The sequence below is a fragment of the Balaenoptera borealis genome (assembly GCF_965194805.1).
Source record: "Balaenoptera borealis genome assembly, chromosome: 3".
Classification (NCBI taxonomy): Eukaryota; Metazoa; Chordata; class Mammalia; order Artiodactyla; family Balaenopteridae; genus Balaenoptera; species Balaenoptera borealis.
Genome location: NC_138866.1, coordinates 1,877,513 through 1,899,464, shown reverse-complemented (window position 1 = coordinate 1,899,464; position 21,952 = coordinate 1,877,513). Strand labels below are relative to the sequence as shown.

The following is a 21,952-nucleotide window of genomic DNA, read 5'->3' as shown; positions in this document are numbered from 1 at the left end:
TGGTCCTCTGCATCAGACTCCCCATCCCGATGCCCTGGCCAGTCCGGGGGCGGGGGTGGGGCTGGAGTCAGGAGGCCGGAGTCTGGAGTCAAATCATGGCCCCCTCATGCTGCCAGCACCTTCTCACCCCTGCGTGGAGCAGGACCTTCGCCAGGGTCCAGGGATGCCAGGCGGCCTGCAGAGTAGCAGTGGGCTGGGCCGGAGCTGGGGCAGCGGCAGTGGAGGGGGTGAGCAGCCTCGCTGTAGCCCGAGGCCCTCGGAGCTCCGCTTCCAGAGGCCCCTGGGAGGCCCCCCCCCGGGACCCTCTCCAGTGTGGCCGAACTGCCCCTGACACAGGCCTCCTCCTGAGCCACCCTGGCTGCTGTGAGCTCCGCGGTCAGGTAGGAGCACCTGCAGGGTCCCACCAGGTCCCAGCTGTGCCGAATGACCCCACCCAGCCTGTGACCCAACAGCCCAAGGCGGGGTGCCCAGCCTTCCTCACAGGGGAGGCTCTGGGGCCAAGCGCAGAGCAGCGCCGCTAGAGCCCAGGCCCACGGGTCAGTTCAAGACCCAGGAGTTGGGGGCACAGAGCCAGCTTCCCCTGGGTGACACGGAGGAAGATGATGGGGGGCAGGTCGACCCCAGAGTAATGTCCACATGCCTTGGTATCATTAGGGCTTTGGGCTGATGCTTAACTAGCTCAATTTAAGCAAGTTCTTCAGATCCTGGACAACTTTAGTAAGAACAGGAAACACCAAGGCACCAAGAAGAGGTAAGACACTCCTGCTCTCTCCTCATGTATTGTGAGTGGCTGTGGTTTCCCAGGAGTCTAAAGGATGTGCACGTACCTTCTGTGTCAATATATTCATTCATTTTTGAAAAAACAAAAAAGTGCTTTTAGGAGAAGTTAATACAAATAACATATGTGCTTTAAAAATCAAGGGAGAGGGCTTCCCTGGTGGCGCAGTGGTTGAGAATCTGCCTGCCAATGCAGGGGACACGGGTTTGAGCCCTGGTCTGGGAAGATCCCACGTGCCGCGGAGCAGCTGGGCCCGTGAGCCACAACTACTGAGCCTGCGCGTCTGGAGCCCGTGCTCTGCAACAAGAGAGGCCGTGATAGTGAGAGGCCCGCGCACCGCGATGAAGAGTGGCCCCCACTTGCCACAAGTAGAGAAAGCCCTCGCACAGAAACGAAGACCCAACACAGCCATAAAATAAATAAAATAATAAATACTTTAAAAAAAAAAAAATCAAGGGAGAGACCATCTGCTTCCAGCCTGGGCCCAAACGTGGGAGGTGATAGGACCCACCGAGGGATTCGGCAAGTGAAAAAGATCTAAGGGAAGTGGTCATGTTGGCCGAGGTCTTCAAACCCTGGGAAGAAGTTTGAAAAAAGCAAAACAGTGATTAAAATCGAGTTGACTCGAAGTTGTTGGGTTATTTGGAAGGTGTTAAAGGCTTATGAAGCTTTATGGCCAAACAGAACATTAGATGACAGAAAACCCTCAGCTCCCCTACTGTATCTGGTCTCACACCAAACTCATCCCTGAGTAAATGGTCTGCTCCTTACAAAAGAGGGAAGAGACTATGTTCTTGCCTTAGCTTCTTTGAAGATAAAACTCTTGGGACTTCCCTGGTGGTCCAGTGGTTAAGACTCTGTCTTCCACTGCAGGGGGCGTGGGTTTGATCCCTGTTTGGGGTACTAAGGTCCTGCATGCCTCAGGCTGTGGCAAAAAACAAAACAAAACCCAAACAACTCTTGTGTAGCTAATTTGCTGTGTTTAGTCTGTCTAGAATTAAAAGAACCGTTTCTTGGCCTCAGGCTGTCAGAGCAGTGCTGGCACCTCCTCCCCTCATGACTCTGATCTTGCCTGTCCCAAATTCAAAGCAAAAAGGCATCAAACTCTCTCTACAACAGTCTCCCCCTGAGTTTCCCCAGATGGCCGCTGGACTACATCAAAGGTTTATCCTCCACTTGCAGGAAACAGATCTTATAAGTAACTTGACTTGGTTTGCATTGTCCAGATTTTAATTTAGTTCAGCACTATTGAGAACTGCCCTGTTTATCATGACAACAACAAGAGAATCTGGCAAATCAAGTGTTCACCGTCCCTTGGTTCTGTGTATTCAAATAACATAAGAACATTTCAGCCATTGTGCGTTCCCAATAGAAGCTTCCTCACCTTGCTGTTCAAAGGCTGGACTGCGGGCTTCCCTGGTGGCGCAGTGGTTAGGAATCCACCTGCCAATGCAGGGAACACGGGGGAAGATCCCACATGCCGCGGAGCGGCTAGGCCCGTGAGCCACAACTACTGAGCCTGCGCGTCTGGAGCCTGTGCTCCGCAACGGGAGAGGTCGCGACAGTGAGAGGCCCGCGCACCGCGATGAAGAGTGGCCCCCGCTCTCCACAACTGGAGAAAGCCCTCGCACAGAAACGAAGACCCAACACAGCCAAAAATAAATAAATTAATTAATAAAAAAAAAAAAAAAAAAAAAAGGCTGGACTGAATGAACTTTTTATTTTTATTTATTTTTTTAAGTTGCTGATTTTATTTTTTATAATTTTTAAATTCTCACTTTTACTTTTTTAACTTATTTTTTAAAAGTATATTTTATTGTGTATCCACTGAACTTGAGAGGAGGGAGGTTGGGAATGGGGATGGCTCCACAGGCGAAACCAATCACAGCTGCAAAGGACCAGGTGATGCTTTGCTTTCTTCTGTAAAATGTAATCTCAGAAATGAAAGCAGACACCATTCTATTTATATGTAGCCAGGGCTTAATCTCAACCAGCACGAGTATTGTGTGCTAGAAACGCCGCCTGGAGTGGAGAAGGAACTGGCCCCCAGACTGTAAGTTCCTCAAGGGGGAGCACTTACCCTCCTGTGAAGCAGCTTAGTGGCGTATCCTGGAGAAGTAACTGTACAGGAAAAAAAATACTGTCCATGTCCCTGTACCCTAGGACCCTCTTTTGTGGCACCTGTCACATCCTGCTCCCAGGTGTAGTTTTAGTATACTGTATAGTGTGCAGGCACTTCTACTCTAACAACATTTATGCATCTTAAAAAAGTTACCTTCTGCAAAATTGCTCAGTAAAAATAACATACTTATGGAAAAACAAGATTGGGGCAGACCACTCAAAATGTACAGAATGTCGTATGCAAAGCCCTAAAAACTCAACAGTGCATCCTAATCCCAATAAAAATACTAGCACAGTTAAGTCAAAATATATATATATATATGTATATATATAGAGAGAGGTATAGTTGATTTACAATGTGTTCATTTCTACTGTACAGCAAAGTGATTCAGCTATACATATATACATTCTTTTTCATAGTCTTTTCCATTATGGTTTATCACAGGATATTGGATATAGTTCCCTGTGCTATACAGTAGGACCTTGTCATAGGACCTTGTTATTTATCCATCCTATATATAATAGTTTGCATCTGCTAATCCCAAACTCGCAATCCATCCCTCTCCCTTGGAAACAAGAAGTCTTGAATGGACTTTTTAAAAAGCAGTTTCTAGGTCTAAAATACTTGTCAATGGTGACAATCAAACATGTTTTGTGGGATAAACTAAAACGACCTGGAAGTTCTTCCAATGTCCATTTGCACAACAGTCATTGGCTAGATGCTTAACTGATCTTGTTCTCAGGAGAAGACTCATCTCTTCCATCTGACACGTGGGTTGTGACAGAACTTAGTGACTCTGGCCAACTGTCATCAACAGGTGGTTTCCACTTCTCTGTCACTTACTGAAAGGCCTGTGCTTCAAACGACACATCAGAGTCAGAATCCCCTGGAAGGAAACACTTCACCTCCAGTGACCGTACCAGTCCCCTGACCCACTGACACTATAGAGACTGGACTTGGGACACAGGCTTCCCAGGGTCACCTGCCACAATTTCCACAGACAAGCCGACTGACGGATGACATCCTGGGATTTAGTCCAGAAACATTAGTAAACTGCTCAATGAGACAGCAGTTAACTAGCTAAGCTTACGTGGACCAAATGGATTCAGCTGTGTTCTATTTTATGGGTTTGTGACTAGCATTTCTGTTAACCGCTAAACCTTGGTTTACCAGGTGACACTTGGAAACTGGAATAAAACATTTCAAACGGCTTTGTGTCCGACTGGCTGCCTGTGTCCATTTCATTGAGGTTGCACAACTTGTCTGCATGGCTGTTCACAGCTCTCGCAGGCTTTATTTCTGCTGGATCAAGAGTAGCGTCCCCTCCCATCTCTCGTTTCAGTAATTTGAGTCTTAGTCCATCTCCCTGAATGTTTGTCAACTTGTTTGATCTTTTCAAAGAACCAATTTTTGGTTTCACTGACTGTTTTTTCCCTCATTTTGCTATTCTCTGTTCCATTTATCTCTGCCCTGTATTTCCTTCCTTCTCCTAGCTTTGGGCTTAGTTTTCTTTTTTCCAGTTGCTTAAGTTGTGAAGTTAGGTGGTTGATTTGAGATCTTTATTTGCTTAATGCAAGCATTCGTGGCTATAAATTTCCCCTTAGCGCTGCTTCCTCTGAATCCCACACATTTTGGTTTGTTGTCTTTTGTTTTCACTTGTCTGTAACTTCTTATTTCCCTTGTGATTTCTTCTTGATCCATTGGTTGTTTAGAGTATATTTAACTTCCAGTTTTTGAATTTCAGTTTCCTTCTGTTGACCTCTAACTTATCCCCTTGTGGTCAGAGAAGATATTCTATATGATATGCATCTCTCTAAATCTATGGAGACTTAATTTGTGGCCTAACATATGGTCTATGGTAGAAAACATCCCGTGTTCCCTTGAAGAATGTGTATCTTGTTGTTGGGTAGAGTGTTCTGTACATGCCTGTTAGGTATAGTTAATTTATAGAGGAATTGACCGCTACAGTCTTCTGTCTGGTTGTTTTGTCTATTACTGGGAGGGGGGTAGTGAAGTCTCCCACTATTGTGGAGCCAACTGTTTCACCCTTTCTATTTTTTATTCGAATACTCTGGTCTGCCATTAGGTACATATATGTCTATTACTATATCTTCTTGCTGTATTGAAGCGTTTATTATTTTGTCTTGTAACAATTTTTTTACTTAAAATCTAATTTGTCTAACATTAGTATAACCAACTCTGCTCTCTTCTGGCTACTCTTGGCACAGAATCTTTCCTACCTTTTTTACTTTCAATCTATTTGTGTCTTTAGATCTCAGGTGAGTCTCTTGTAGACATAGTTGGATCATGTGTGTTTAACAAAATGGATACTCTTGACTGGACAGTTTAAATGTAAATGGATTAAAGTAAATGGATTAAAGTAATTACTGATAAAAGGGACTCTTGTCATTTTGCTGTTTTCTATATTCTTTATAACATTTTGTCCTCATTTCCTGCATTACTGTCATCTTGTGTGTGTAGTTGAATTTTATGGTGAAACAAATTCCTTATTTCCTTTTAATTAAAAAAATTAAATTTTTTAAAACTTTATTTATTTTGTCTGTGCCGGGTCTTAGTTGCAGCACATGGGATCTTCGTTGTGGCATGTGGGCTCTTAGTTGCGGCATGCGGACTTCTTAGTTGCAGCATGCAGACTTATAGCTATTTTCTTTGTGGTTGCCATGTGGATTACATTTAACATTTTAAAGTTATAACACTCTAATTTCAATTTATACCAGCTTAACTTCAGTATCAAACTCTGCTCCTTTACAGCTCCATCCCTTTTAGCTGTTGTCACAAAACTGTATCTTTAGACACTTTGTGTCCCAAAACATGAACTAATAGCTAAATGCACTACTCTTATACAGAAAACAAATCGTGGAGTTACAAACCAAGGTCACATCAATATCTTTTATAACAGCCCATGTATATCCTGAGATCTTTGTCTCTCCACCTGGCTTAAAGTCAGTGTCCAGTGTCCTTTCCCTTTACCCCACAGGACTCCTTGAGCATTTCTTGCAGGGCTGGTCTAGTGGCAACCAACTCCCTCAGCTTTTGTTTATCTGGAATGTCTTTTTTCTCCCTTACATCTGAAGGACAGTTTTGCCAGATATAGGATTCTTGGTTGACAGAGGTTTTTGTTTTAGCACTTTGAATCTATTAACTCACTGCCTTCTGGCCTCCAAAGTTTCTGGTAAGAAATCCACTTTAGATCTTATTGAGGATCCCCTGTATGTGATGAGGCACTTCTCTCTTGCTGCTTTCAAGATGCTTTGTCTTTCTATCAAACATGTGATTATAGCAGGTGTGGGTGTGGCTCTCTGCATTCATCTTATTTGGAGTTCATTGAGCTTCTTGGACATCTATATCCACGTTTCATCATATTTGGGAAGATTTCAGTCATTATTTCTTCAAATATTCTCTCTGATGCTTTTTCCTTTCTTACTCTGACTCTCACAATGTGTATGTTGGTCCACTTGATAGTTTCTGACTGATCCCTTAGATTCTGTTCACTTTTCCTCTTTGTCTGTTCTTCAGACTTGGTAATTTCCATTGCCCTATCTTCCAGCTCACTGACTTTCTTTTGCCTACTTAAATCTGCCTTTGAATCCCTCTGGCAATTTTTTCATTTCAGTTATCATACATTTTTAGCTCCAGAATTTTTTGGGTTTCATTTCAGGTTTTCTACCTCTTGACATTTCCATTTTGTTTATACATCATTTTCTTGACTTTTTCCACATCTTATTTCTTTGGGCATATTTAAGATAGTTGTTTGTGTTAAAGTCTTTGTCTAGGAGATCTGCCATCAGATCTTTTCCAGGAACTGTTTTGTTGATTTCTTTTTCCTTTGAACGGGCCATGCTTTTCTTTCTTTGCCTTGTGTTGCTGTTTTTGAAAACTGGACATTTGAATCTATTGTGCTATCTCTGGAAATCAGATTCTCCCCCTTCCCCAGAGTTTCCTGGGGGATTTGGTTATTTTTGTTCTCTTGAGGGTTGTCTTTATGCCAAGGATCAGCATAAAGTGTAAACTTAAGGTCTTCTCAGCTCTTTTCTGAGCCTGCATCTGTCCTGGGCATGTGCAGTCATCTTCTGGCTGTCACTGTATATGTAATTGTTTTTGAGTGCCCTAGTCTCCGATATCCGGCTCCCAACAGAGGAAAAAGAAAAATGAAAGTGGGAAGGGCACTGGCCTATTATATCCCCTAGAAGTCACTTCGGCTGGAGGGGAGCGGACTGCAATAATGGGGGAGGGGCAACATCAAAGGTTGCCTCCCTGTTTGGACCCCTGTGATCACAAGAGTAGCTGGAGCACACGTCTCCACTGTTGGGAAGACAGGGTCCTTTGGGCCCACCCGGACCCTGCAGGCTGTATGGAGGCTGCGCACAGCTGGCTCCCACAGGGCTGAGGGTGGAGGACGGGCATCTGCTGTGCTAAGACCTGAAAATGACTGAAGTTACATGCAACTTACTGTCCAAGACTTTGCCTGGATGCTGAAAGCCTTCAGTAGACTCTGGAGTCCCCAGATAATAACATCGGACAGATTCTGCCAGGGCAATTGTTGGCTAGGTGGTAAGACAGATTTTGGGGCTTCCTACTGTGCCATCTTCCCAGAATCCTTTCTGTAAGCAAACTTTTATAAACCAGCAACTTTACTAAAGTCACATATTAATTGTCACTTATCTGTAGATACTTTGAGATTTTCTCCAGGGACAAGGATATCGGAGTTATGCCAGTTTTATTCATACTGCTGCTGTGTCTGGTTATTAAGCCATTTAGTTAGTGTTTAATTTTAGTTGAATTCTTAAAACTTTCATTTCTAGAAGGTCTAGTTGAATCTCTTACAAATCTCCATGGTCATTATTTAGGGTCATTTCCTTACCATTTTAAGGAAAAATATAAAGTAAATTCCAGGGGCACAGGTTCAATCCCTGGTGGGGGAACTAAGATCCCGCCAAGACATGTGGCCAAAAAAAAAAACAAAAACAGCAACAACAACAAAAAGATGTTATATTTAAACCCAATTATAATTTAATTACATTAACTATAAATGGAATAAATTCTCAATTTATGAAACAAAGATTATCAGATTAGATTTTAAAAATCAAACTACTGTTGTTATGAGACATTTAAAATGTAAAGATGCATAAGGTTTGAAACAAAGAATAGAAAATTATAGTGGTGCAATAGTAACTAGAAGTTGATTTCATCTCTTTAAAAATATAAAGTATAATTCTGTGTCTGATAATCCCATTCTATCCAGTTTATATGATTCTGCTGGCGTGCTCTCATGGTGTTTCACTTCCTGTGTGCTTTGTCATTTTTGATGGTAAGATGCCTCTTCTCCTTGGAAATACATTGGATGTTTATGAATCCTAAGTTGAACTGTGTTTCTTTTTTTTTTTTTTAAAGTGAATGTTTTTTGTTTTTTTTAAATTTATTTATTTTATTTTTGGCTGCACTGGGTCTTTGTTGCTGCATGTGGGCTTTCTCTAGTTGTGGTGAGCGGGGGCTACTCTTCATTGCGGTGCACGGGCTTCTCATTGCAGTGGCTTCTCTTGTTGCAGAGCACAGAGTCTAGGTGTGCGGGCTCAGTAGTTGTGGCTCACAGGCTCCAGAGCGCAGGCTCAGTAGTTGTGGTGCACGGGCTTAGTTGCTCCGCAGCATGTGGGATCTTCCCGGACCAGGGCTCAAACCCATGTCCCCTTCCTTGGCAGGCAGATTCTTAACCACTGTGCCACCAGGGGCGTCCCCAGCCATTAGCTCTTAATATGCTTTTTTGTGGTCTAATCTCTGCCTTCTTTGGGGACTCAAATTACACCTATGTTGGACTTCCTCACCTACTCTCTTACCTCTCCTCTCTATTTACTACCTTTTAAAAATTTATTCTGAATAATTTATTTTGAAATCTCTCAGAGTTCACTGATTTTTCTCTTGAGCTGTGTCTAATCTGCAGTTAACTTGTCAACTGGGATTTAAGTTTTTCAATTTTTTAGTTCTAGAATTTCTATTTGATTCTTTTTCATATATGCTATGTGATTTTTACAGTTTCCAGTTGTCTGCTAAATTTTTCAAGCTTTTTTGTTTTTTCTTTGAACAGAGTAAAAGTTTGTGTCTGATTAAACCAGTATCTTGGGTCTCTAGGGTCTGTTCTTATCTTTACTTTTTTTTTTTCTTCATCTCTCATTGTGGGCCTGATGATCTTTTTTACATATTGGATAAATCACTGAAACAATTTGAAGCTTAGGTTGTTCTCTTTCTCCAGAAGAGTTTTAATTGTTTTTTTCCAGGTGCCTGGGAGCACTAACCATAAGAGAGGACTTAATCTAATGTAATTTTCAGGCTTAATCTAATTTCTGGGTTTGAGATTTCCCTTAAAGTTTTTCCTAAAGCTGGGCTCCAGTCTCTCTGAAGGTTGATTTACTTCCAGTTAACCCTCACTTCTAGGGTGCAACCCTTTAAGATTCCAGCTCAAAGTAGCATGTGTTTTCCCTGGGGCCCCAATCTTGGTGGGCCACAGACTCTGTTGATTATTTGTTGCTGCATAACAAAAACCCAGAGACTCAGTGGCTTAAATTTAAAAGATGTATTATTTCTTATGACTCTGAGTATTGACTGGGCTTAGCTGGACAGTTCTTCTGCTAAAGTCACTTATGCAGCTCAGCTGGGGAGGGAAGGTGCATGTATTCACTCATCCGGGAAGGCTGCAATGGCTTCAGCTCTCTCTTTCTCTTCATATCATCTCCCACCATCCAGTAGTCTAGTCTTGACTCCTTTATCTGGTGACTGCATCCCAAGAGGACCAGAGAGGAGCTGCTGGTCCTCTTAAGGCCTTGGCCTGGACCTGACACAATATCACCTAATGCCACATTCTATTAGTCAAAGGAAGTCAGATTCTAAGGGAAAGGAAACAGACTCGCCTCCTTACGGAAGGAGCAGCTGTGTGTGCAGGAGTCATCAGTGGTCATCTCTACAGACAAACCTCAATTCCACACCTCGAAGCCATCGAGACTTTCAAAGATGCAGCATAGCCTTCCATCTCTCCTGGATTTGTCCCTAGGGAAAAAGCTTTCCCAACTGCCAGACTCACTTCTCCGGATTCCTACTGTGTGATGCTGCCTGGGTTGTTTTCCCTGGGTTGTTATCTTGTAAGCTCTCTGGTGCCCTGAAGAATATGTTTTCTAGATCTTGTTCATCAGTTCACTTGTCTTCGGCAGGCAGTTCTAGACTACCTAGGCCACCATTACCATAAACTTCCTCTTCAATAGCCTGTTGAGAGTGATATGGTCCCCGAATCAGTCGGACACTTCTTAATAAGTTGTATGCAGAAGGGTTCTCACGTCACTTCTTGGAATGTGGAGGTTCTTTTTTTGTTGTCTAATAGGTCGAAATAATGGGATCACCCAGACTCAGTTTGTTCACTGACTTCTCTGGGTCTTGCCTCATCTGTTTCATTCACCATTCTTCTCAAATCTTTGTTCTGGGTTCAATTTCCTTTTTCCTTAAGTGCATAATTTAATCACAGTCTGTTACTAACACTTTCCATTTTTGTTTCTCTGAAAATATTTTCATTTTATCCTCACTCTTGAATGGTAGTATAATGGGGGGTATAAAATTCCACAAGCTCTTCATGCCTTGGAGGGCCACCCAGACCTTGGCAAGCACATCGGGTGGTGGTGGAAGCTTCAGCAAGTGAGTTGAGGGGCTGACAGTACAGGGCACACACTGGCCTGCTAGGGGCGGTGCTGGGGCCTGGAGGTCCCAGCAGAGAGCGAGGCCCTGGTGGACCAGGTGTGCACTCGGGTCCAGCATGAGGTGGAGACTAGCCTGAGGTGGAATCTACAGTGAGGTCCTGTGCCACCACTTCAGTGTCCCCAGATGGGGGCCTTGGTGCTGGCTGGGTAGAGGACCAGCCTGTGCCGTGGCCTTGGCCCCGCAAGATCCATGGGCGGAGAACAGGGGTGCTCAGTTGTTCCCACCAGTATGAAATCTGGTCCTTATCAGTCAGCCCTTTAGCTTTCTAAGATCTTCAAAATGGCTGAAATGCAAGGGATGGTTTTTTAAAATATAATTGATTTTCTTAATCACATTCTGTGCTTGTAATGAGTAAATATTTGAGCTCAGAATGACCAAATCAGTGTCTTTTAAAGAAAGAAAAAAAGAATTGAGCCTCAAACCAGTGGTTACTTAGTTAGAAACTTTCTCCCTGTCTGGCATACTCAGGCTTTGACACATTGTTTCCTGGCAGGGGAGACACACTAAGACACTGCTGTATAGATGAGATAATATGCAGAACCTGCTCTGAGAGTTATAATTAATGTTTTCACTGGACAATTTAGCTGACGAGTAAGCTCAGAATACTAGGAAGCTTCACATATTTTAAAGCTTACTTGCAGCCCTGAACTGCAGCTGTGGCCCTTTCTGTATCACTCTAAATATAGTTATGACCTCCCTAGGAATGCCTTGAGAAGGCCTGCATCGCTGGGGTATTAATTGTGTATCCAGACCCAAGAACTCAGCTCTGCCAGTTTTGTAAATTTTCGTTTTAGTAGACATTTGCATCAGTAAATTGAGCATAAATAAAGTGATTTTACATTTGTCTGAATGAATTTTATTTTAAAGCTGTGTTAACTAGCTGTTAGCACATCTATGGCACATCTACTTTTTTAACTTCTCTCCCAAGAATTCTGTTAAGAGGAAGGGCAAAATCGGCATAATGAGAAACAACACCGAGTTTTGCAAATGTATTTTAAAAGGTGTTTAGCATATCCCTCTATTCAGTCTGACCTCTCGAATATTTTAAAGGTAGCATCAGCACTGGAACAGAAAACCTATCAAGCCTAAGTCCTTTTTTTTTTAAGTAGTTTTTTTTTTTTTTTTTTTAATTTATTTTTGGCTGCATTGGGTCTTTGTTGCTGCGCGACGGCTTTCTCTAGTTGCGGTGAGCGGGGGCTACTCTGTTGCGGTGCGTGAGTTTCTCATTGCGGTGGCTTCTCTTGCTGCGGAGCACGGGCTCTAGGCGCGTGGGCTTCAGTAGTTGTGGTACATGGGCTCAGCAGTTGTGGCTCACGGGCTCTAGAGCACAGGCTCAGTGGTTGTGGCGCACGGACTTAGTTGCTCCGCGGCATGTGGGATCTTCCCAGATCAGGGCTCGAACCCGGTCATTGGCAGGCAGATTCTTAATCACTGCGCCACCAGGGAAGTCCCCTAAGTCCTTTTTTAGATCCTAGTTTTTGATAGTGGTGTATGGGGAACTCTTTTCTGAAAGGTTTTACCATTTGCAATTTTAGGAAGGATTATCTTTTTAGCTTGTTTTGAAAAGCTGCAGTTTGTGTTGATTTGTGGCTTCTCTACTTCATCAGCTACACCGGCCGGCCACACGCTTCCAAATAAAATAAACCCCAAACAAACCTCAGAACCGTATTTTGATCTGTAACAACTAAATAACTTTGTCAAGGGGAGTTCTATTAATATTCCATATAACATTTAAATAAGGTGATGGCTTTTATCTTACTACCCACCTCAAAAACAAAAACAAAACCAAAGAACTCAATTCTCAAGCCGAGGCAGGGCGGGCTCTGGGGCTCGGTCGGCGTCCCCTCCCTCCGAGGTGTTGGACTGTGTTTTGAAGCCTTGGAAACCAAAAGGCTCACCGCCCTGCTACCGCGCTGGGTGGGCCTCCCCTCCCATCCCCTCCCCGGCGGTGTCACCTTACACCTTGAGTAAGGACGTCCTCCTCTGGACACGCCCCTCCCTCCAAGTCACCGAGGAGGCACCGAAGTAGCTGCCCTTAGAGGCTCCTTCCCCGCCACCCGAGTGCGTCTTCGTCCCAGAGATGGCCCCTCCGCCGCCGCAGCACAAACACCTCGTGGGGGCCAGCGTCGGGGGCCCTTCGTGGCCCGGCCCGCCCCCTGCCTCCCGGCCCACGGCAGCCCAGACTTCCCGCGTCCCGGCCTCCCTGCGTAACAGACCGCGTTCCCAACACAGGCACCAACTTTCCATAAAAGCTGATTCTCCGCAGCCCCGCCCCGCCCCGCGCAGGCGCAGGCGCAGGCGCATTGGCGGCCGGGCGGGGGCGTGGCCAGGCCGGCGGGAGGCGCGGTCAGCCAGCCGGGCCACGGGACCCGCCTCCGCCCGCTGGAATGCGCAGCCCCTCCTCGCCCCGCCCACGGCTGCCAACCCGGGTGCGAGGTCTCCCCTGCGGCCGGCGGTCCTCCCTGGAATGCGGGCGGGCCTCACTCACTAGCTGAGTGTGACCTCACAACACGCATGTGTAACAGGACGTCTGAGAGTTCGATCTCTGGTGTCCGCACCCCAGGAAGCCCTGACCTCCTGTGTTGAGGTTCAAGGAAAGTGCTAGAGGCCCGTCCGGGAGAGGCCGGGGGTTCACTGCCTGCACAGATGGAATCTGGAGAGATATCCCCCTGTGGACTTCCTCAGCGCCCCAGTGGCTGCCCTCCCCGAGATGCCTTCGGACGGCTCCGGGGCCTTCATGCCTTTGGGACTGAGCGTCTGTCCCCATTTCACCTGAAAGCACCGTTGACTAGTTGCGCCCACACTGCCCACGCAGCCCCCTCCCCGACAGCGCAGGGCAGGGCAGGCCTTTCCGAGGGAGCCCCAGGAGCCCTTCTGCCGCAGCCGATACCTGGGCTCCTGCTTTCGCAGCCCAGAGTCCCAGACCCAGACCCCCGGGAGACCCTGCTCTTCCCCGCGCCAGTCAGCAGTCCGGACCCAGTGGGGTTAAACCCAAAAGTTTGGTTTTGTTAAAAAAAGAAAAAGAAAGAGAAATCTGGAAGTGGGTCGTGCAGCTGCTCGAGGCCGCGTTGGGGGAATTGCTAGAGCCGCGTGTCCGCACTTCCTCCGTCCCGGATCTGCATGGGAATTGGAGTCCGCCAACTGCATGATCTTCCAGGAGCTCTGGAAGTGGGAAAGGGCGTGGAGGCCATGCCCCCGCTGCTCTTTGCTCTTTTCTGCTGATGAGCAAGGTCGTGAAGCGATGGGGACTCTCTGAGCAGGTTCCCGTGTCCCCTCCCAGCTGCCCGGGTGCTGGCAGGCGGGGACAGCAGTGAGAGTAGCAGCAGAAGCATCTCTATTTTGGCTGCCAGAACCTGGGATGGTAGCTCTGGATGTTTTGCAAACTCCTGACTCTAGAGGCAGGTCCGGAGGGCGGAAGCCCCATCCCCACCCCCAGGCAGCTTTTATTATTCTGGAAGTGTTCTCAGAGGCCAAGCCCACAACCTGTTCCTCCAGCTCTTCCTGATCCTGTCTAGTAAATCAGCCTTGTTTAGATTACCTCCCGTGGTTCTGCTCCCCGCACCCTGACTGCCCCAGGTTTTGCTGCTAGAAATGATGTGGCCTTACCACCTGTGGTAACAGGTGAGGTGTGGGTCATGTCGCTGCCCTCCAGCTAAAGACCAGAGGAGCACACCTGTCACTGAACAAGTTGACTTTACTCCGGGGACTTCCCCGGCGATCCCGTGGTTAGGACTCCACGCTTCCCCTGCAGGGGGCACGGATTTGATCCCTGGTGGGGGAACTAAGATCCCGCAAGCCGCGGACTGTGGCCAAGAAAAAGTTGACTTCACTCCACACTGCAGTGAGGGGAACACACACCTGGGAGCCATGGGGTGTCTCAGTAAGAAGATGTTAGAAGGCACTTGGTTACGGGCTTGTATGAGGTGGTTTTGGTGAAAGTTTAATAGGAAGCAGGGCTTTGCTCTGGATTAGATGCTGTCAGGTAGTGGGGGAAATTACATGCTTGAATATCATAATCACTCTTATCTATAAGGAGGGAAGGCTGCACTTGGTAAAGAAGCATTCATCACTCACAGTAGCTGAGAGAGGGGGAATGTTTGGTCATTTTTTGTGGTTTGAAAGTATTCACATTTTTGTCTGTGTTTAGACCTGATGACAGGGCGCTCTTGTTTTTGTCTTGATCCGTCTAGGTCATGTTCTGTGAACTTGTTTTTGTTCAACAGGAGAACGCCGTGGTGTAGCTGTGAGCGCCAGGCCGGCTCCCAGATGGCAGGGGCTGCTTTGCCCTTGGTGTAAGTATGCATCTAGGTGGGCTGGGAAGCCGGTGAGCCCTGTGCTACCACGGCAAAACATTTGGTAAAACTGTTGTCCAGTGCCTTTGAAGGTAGACCACGTACCTAAAGAGTCTGTGGAAATGTGCTGATAGGCTGTGTCTCCTCACCCACAATCCACACCTATGGCCTCACAGGGAGGTCCTTATGACTAGCAGATTGAGGAGGAAAAACCTTGATCCTGGTTTACAGATGGTCCAGGAGTGGATGGCTGCGGCCCTACAGTCCCACTCAGAGGTGGCCCTAAAGGAGTGATGGGGCTTCCTTCGTGGCGCAGTGGTTAAGAATCCGCCTGCCAATGCAGGGGACACGGGTTCGAGCCCTGGTCCGGGAAGATCCCACATGCCGAGGAGCAACTAAGCCCGTGCACCACAACTACTGAGCCTGTGCTCTAGAGCCCGTGAGCCACAACTACTGAGCCCACGTGCCACAACTACTGAAGCCCGCGTGCCTAGAGCCCGTGCTCCACAACAAGAGAAGACACCACAACGAGAAGCCCGCGCACCGCAACGGAGAGTAGCCCCCGCTCGCCGCAACTAGAGAAAGCCCGCACCTGGCAATGAAGACCCAACACAGCCAAAAATAAATAAATAAAATAAAATAAAATAAAAAAGGAGAGTGATGAAGGAAAATCCTCCCAGCGGTCTCCATTTCAAGCATTCCTTTGGACTGAAAGATGGCTAGAAGTGCGGCTCTACATTTGCTCATGGACAGTTGCTAATAGCTTGGCTGGACCATCAGAGACTTGGAAAAAACAAGACTGGAAGATCGGGGGAGGGTGAGAGGGAGAGGCAAGAGGGAGGGGATATGGGGATATATGTATATGTATAGCTGATTCACTTTGTTATAAAGCAGAAACTAACACACCATTGTAAAGCAATTATACTCCAACAAAGATGTTAAAAAAAAAAAAAAATCGGTGAAGAGGTGATCTGGGGAGGAGACATGAGGATGGACCTCTCCGGATAGGCATAGACTGTGAAGAAAATTGACCACATGTGAATACCCACCCAAAGGCATCTACTGCAGAGGAGGCTCTCAAGCATCAGTTGGGCAAGGGACTTCCCTGGTGGTCCAGTGGTTAAGACTCTGTGCTTCCACTGCAGGCGGTGCAGGTTCGATCCCTGGCGGGGACCTAAGATCCCACAGGCCGCGCGGCATGGCCAAAAAATTAAAAAATTAAATAAATCACTTGAGCAAGACAGTTCATCCTGTGCATAGCGGTTCAGCCTCTTTAGCCGTCCATCCAAGTGCTCGTTCAATGGGCCCATGTGCAGAACAGCCAAGGAGGCAGGGACAGAGGCTATGAAGGGGCTCAACATCACGGACTTGGCCTCACCAAGTCTGATTTGGCTGTCATCACTGTTGAGTAACAGCAGAGACTAATACTGAGCCCCTAGTATGGTGTCATTTCCCAAGGGACCAACTAGTCACTTGGTGAAAAGTCAATTACAGTAGATCTCTTCCCTTGTGGAAGGAGCAGCAATTTGCCCTCACTGGGTAGACATTTATTCTGGATATGGATTTGCCTTCACTGCCTGTAATGCTTCTGCCAGCACCACCATCCACAGATTTACAGTACGCCTTATGGACCTTCATGCTATCCCACAGAACATTTCTTTGATCAAGGGATTAATTTTACAGCAAAAAAAATGAAATAATAGGCTATGCCCATGGAATTCCTCCACTTGTGTCAAATGGAGGAAAGGAACAGAAAAAAAAGATTTTTACAAAATAATAATAAAATTTAAAACTGAGCTGTTTAAATGTTGCTGTTTTTACCTGTCTGTTCTTATCCCAAAGTGGGACATTCCCAAGGAGAAGAGGAAGGTTGCACTTGTTTCCTTAAACCGCCAAAAGCCTCAGCCCAGAATTCAGCACCCCCTACCCGCTGAATTCTTGCAACATTATTTCCCGGTTGGTTGATGCCAAGGCAAAAAGACATCCTTTTAATGGTTAGAGAGGATCAGTTGCTTAAATGATTTCATGTCAGTGTTGTATTTATGGTTTTACAATAAAATGACCTTTAGAGAAAAAAAAAAGACTTGTACTATGAAGACAACAATAAATTGCTGAAAAAATTAAAGACACAAATAAATGGGAACACATTCCATGTTCATGGATTGGAAGACCTCATACTGTTAACATGTCAATACTACACAAAACAATCTATAGATTCAATGCAATCCCTATGAAAATTTCAATGGCATTTTTTCAGAAATAGCAAAAAACATCCTAAAATTCATATGGAGTGTCAAGAGATCCCAAACAGCCAAAGCAACCTTGAAAAAAAACAAAGCTGGAAGGCACATTTCCTGATTTCAAAACTGCTGCAGTGCTTTGGTGCCCAGAACAGTGTAATGCTGGCATGAAGACAAACACAGACTAGCAAGCAGAATAGACCCACCCCGTGTTTCCGTAGGTCAGAGTCTTCGCAGCCTTGGATTCGGCAGTGATTTCTTGGCACAGGCAACAAAAGAAAAACTGAACAATGGATGTCATGAAAAATTTTAAATTTTGTGCATCCAAACACATTATCAAGGGACTTCCCTGGTGGTGCAGTGGTTAAGAATCCGCCTGCCAATGCAGGGGACACGGGTTCGCGCCCTGGTCCGGGAAGATCCCACATGCCGCAGAGCACCTAAGCCGGTGTGCCACAGCTACTGAGCCTGCGCTCTACAGCCCGCGAGCCACAACTACTGAGCCCGTGTGCCACAACTACTGAAGCCCGCACGCCTAGAGCCCGTGCTCCGCAACAAGAGAAGCCACCGCAATGAGAAGCCTGCGCACCGCAACAAAGAGTAGCCCCGGCTCGCCGCAACTAGAGAAAGCCCACGCACAGCAACAAAGACCCAACTCAGCCAAAATAAATAAATAAATGTATTAAAAAAAAAAAAAAAGACATTATCAAGAGAGTAAAAAGGCAACCCACAGAATGGGAAATAATATTTGCAAATCACGTACCTCATAAGAGATTAACATCCAGAATTTAAAGAGAATTCCTAAAATTTAACAACAAAAATACAACCTGATTAAAAAAATGGCCAAAGAATTTGAACAGACATTTCTCCAAAGAAGAAATACAAATAGTGAGCACATGAGAAGATGCTCAACATCACTAATCTTTAGGGAAATGCAAATCAAAACTACAATGAGATATCACCTCACACCCATTAGAATGACTTCTATGGGGGAAAAAAAAGACAATTACAAGTGGTCATGAGGATGTGGAATAATTGGAGCACGTGTGCGCTGCTGGCGTTGGTGAGGATGTACTGCTATGGAAAACAGGATTGTGATCCCTAAAAACTTAAGCCTAGAATTACCATACGGTCCGGCAAGTCCACTTCTGAGTATATTTCCAAAAGAATTGAAAGCAGAAGAGAAGATTTGCACACCCATGTTCTTAGCAGCACTGTTCACAATAGCCAAAAGGTGGAAGCAACCCGAGTGTCCACTGATGGATGAATGAATAAACAAAATGTGGTCTATACATACACATGTATATGTGTACATAATACAGTGGAATGTTACTCAGCCTTAAAGAGAAAGAAAATTTTGACATAGGCTACAACATTATGAACCTTGAGGACATCACTCCAAGTGAAATAAGACAGTCACAGAAAGACAAATACTGTTTGACTCCACTTCTTTGGGGTACTAGAGTAGTCAAATTCACAGAGACAGGAAGTGGGATGGTGGGTGCTAGGCACAGGGAGGAGGGGGAAATGGCAAAGAGCAATTGTTGTTTAATGGATCCAGAGTTCCAGTTTACAAATGAAAAAGTTCTGGGGATTGGTTGCACAACAACATGAATATACTTAACACTACAAAACGGTACACTTAAAAATGGTTAAAATGGCAAAATTTGTGTTATGTGTACTTTATCACAATTTAAAAATCAACTATGGCCTTATGATGGGTTACAGAAACAATGCCTATGGTAGCCATGAAAATTTTCTTCCTTTCATGTTATGTGGCTGTGTATGCATATCACTGATAGCTTCTTTCTCTCCTTCTTCCCATTATTTTATAGAAGGATTGCAAGTGGTGGTGAACCTTAAAATTTAGTCTTTCGGTAACAGCATATTCACGTGGGACTGGGCCTGAATTTATGGAGTCATTAACGCAGTCCAGAGATGGATATTATAACTGTATCCCAGTGATGGATGCAATGACTCTTGGGACTTTTTGTTCCCCGTGGTTTGGGATGAGGGGGAGAGCATTTTCAATTTAGAATAAATAGTTACATCTTGTTCAGTAGAAGCATAAAGTTGTTTCTGTTGTTGTGTGTGTAGAAGTGTATGTATGGGTGCTTAGCAGTCAAAGAGGGGGACTGCTATTATTCTCTCTCCTTCAAACCCACGCTTCTACACTCTGCTTTCTGATGCTAAGGCAGGGTCTCTGCAAACACATTTCTCCTTTGCCAACTAGCTGCCTGTTAGCATCTCACCAAAGTAGGTAATGGATGTCGATCGGAAAGCTGGAAGAGGGAAAAAGCACTCATTCTTCTCTGTTTGCCAGAGAAATGGTGCTTCACTTGTGAGTGTAGCAGGTGATTTCAACAGCAGCAGTGGATTCCGGTCTGCAGTTTTCCCACATTTCTAGAACCAGCCTCACTGCATTCCTCCTCTGGAATACCAGCACCAGCGCCCTGGTGCCCTCTCCTCAGAGATGTTGGATCTCAGCTCTCTGAGGTCCCTCCATCCAGCTACTGAGGCATCAGCACAAATCAGGCATGACCCTTCCTCAGAGGTCTGGCTCTCAGTTCCTACAGGATCCCTTCTCTAAGCTTCTAAATTTTAATAATCTCAGCCTCTTACCTTTGTTCCCCCAGCACTAGGCATGGTCGCTGCTTCCTGAAATACCAGCTCTGAGATAAATTATTGCCGCCTTTTTGCTTTTTCAGTTTTCTGATACCTGGTGAATAATTCTTTATGTTGAATTCTCTCTGTTGAAATAATTAGTCTAGTTTCCTTCTTCTGAATTGACTGGTACATGTAGTAAAGGAAGCAGTTAGAAAAAAACGAGTAAGTGGCATGTGTTGGCTGCTTCAGGCTAACTCTAGCAAAGTTATAAGAAAGAAAAACTTGAGGCATGAGTTAGCTAGACTGGAAGCAAACCAAGGAGAATAAAGATCTGACTTATTTACGCCACCATTGCCATGAAGGACTGCAGAGGCACTGCCCAGATTCTCCTTCAACAGGCTTGTTGCCTCAGCTGCTGGGAGGGCTGTTGATTGACAGACTTCAGCTGTCAATCAGGGACTACCTCAGTGTATAGAGCAGGCTTGCTCAATATCACACATCCAGTGACTGACCTGACGGGGCAGTATAAAGACCTGGCCATTCTCACCCAACTCAGAACACCTGAAGAGCCATTCTAGTTGGCTGGGGCCATTATCATGGTTGGCTGGGGCCATTATCATGTTTGCATTGCTCAACTCCTCCCTCTGCCCTCCTACTTCCCTTCCCTTCCTTCCATAGCTGTCCTTCCCAAAAGCATCTCTTAATGAGCGTCCTGCATGCTAAACTCATCTTAGAATCTCTTCTGAGAATGTATCGACTTTTTCTTTTGTGAATTTTGGAGTAAACCAAAGATAGATAGAGAAGGAACTAGAGAAAGAACTGGAGCTAGAGAGAGGGCATAAATAAACAATATTAGGAACAAAGCGGAGAATGTAACCAGAGATGCTACGGTTACTCAAAATCTTGTAAGAGGTTGTTACGAACAATTTTATGCCAACACATTTGAAAAGACATAGGATGTATAGATTCCTGGAAAAATACAAACTAGGAAACTAAATTAAGAAGAAAATATAAAGCCTGTAACAATGAAAGACATTAGAAATCTTTTCAAAATAATGGATTTACAAGCAATACCTGCCAAATATTGAAAGAACAGATCATTTCAGTCTCACACAGAATCTACAGAGAATAGAAAAAGAGGGGATAGTCCCCCACTACGTTTTTGTGTAGGTTAACATAATACTGATACCAAATGCAAACAAGGGCAGTATAATAAAACTGTAGGCAAGTCTCATTCGTAAACACAGAGGCAAAAATATGAAGCAAAATCTTAGGAAAACCGATTTATCAAATGTATCAAATTTATAGCAAATAACAGCCAGTTGGAGTTTATCTCAGGAATGCAATGTTGGTTTAACATTATAAAACGGATTAGTAATCATCCATGCTTGATAAGCTTAAAGTTTACAACCTTGTCATCTAAATGAAGTCTAGCCAGGATGAGGCCCCTCTGGTGTAGTTCCTTAAGTAAACAGCTGCTCAAATATAATTTCTCTTGGCCTGTAGATCCATGCAACTAAGAGAAAGGTTATCTGCCTCTCCCCTGCCACACATACCCTGCATATACAATGGTGCAACTGGCATAGGAGAGCTGCTGTCAACATTCCTGTTCAAAAAGGGGGGCAGATGGGAAACACAAAAGAGTCACCAGTCCATAGCAATTCTGAAACCCAGCCAAGAAATTCTTTGGTTTCGTCTTAATCCTGGAAATAATCCTCCATTGCTTCGGGCTTTGTCCTCTGAGCTCTTTATTCTACCCTCTGAGTCATCCTTTTATTTTTTTAAAACATTATTATTTTTTTTAAATGAAAGATAGCACATGTTTGAAACCAAGTAGTTTTCTCAGCCTGCTTCCTTCCAGTAAAATTTTGGATGACCAGGGATGGGGAGGGGTGATTCCAAAATCTCCGTTCATTTTGAACTGGCTCAGTGTCTTTTACTCCAAGCTGGTAGTGCTTTTGCTGATACAATTCTTTCAAAAACTTTGTGGATCACCTATGATTTGAGGCTAACTCCATTAGAGAAAAGATAAACCCACCAAAGTCTTTGAGATAAGCCCTGCTCCACTTGGGCTCCTACTGACTTGTCTGAGGAACAATACCTAGGCCCTGTTGTTTGACTGGGAGGATTTGTGGGCTCACCTCAGTCTTCTTAAGAG

General features: G+C 45.1%; 1 long non-coding RNA gene across 1 annotated transcript; it reads left to right on the top strand.

Annotated features, from left to right (window-relative positions):
* The first annotated feature begins 59 nt into the window (after nucleotides 1–59).
* Nucleotides 60–20,122, top strand: LOC309626604. The gene is made up of 2 exons (XR_014243312.1): nucleotides 60–2,176; nucleotides 2,478–20,122. It is a non-coding gene; the product is annotated as an uncharacterized lncRNA (long non-coding RNA).
* The last annotated feature ends 1,830 nt before the right edge of the window (nucleotides 20,123–21,952 follow it).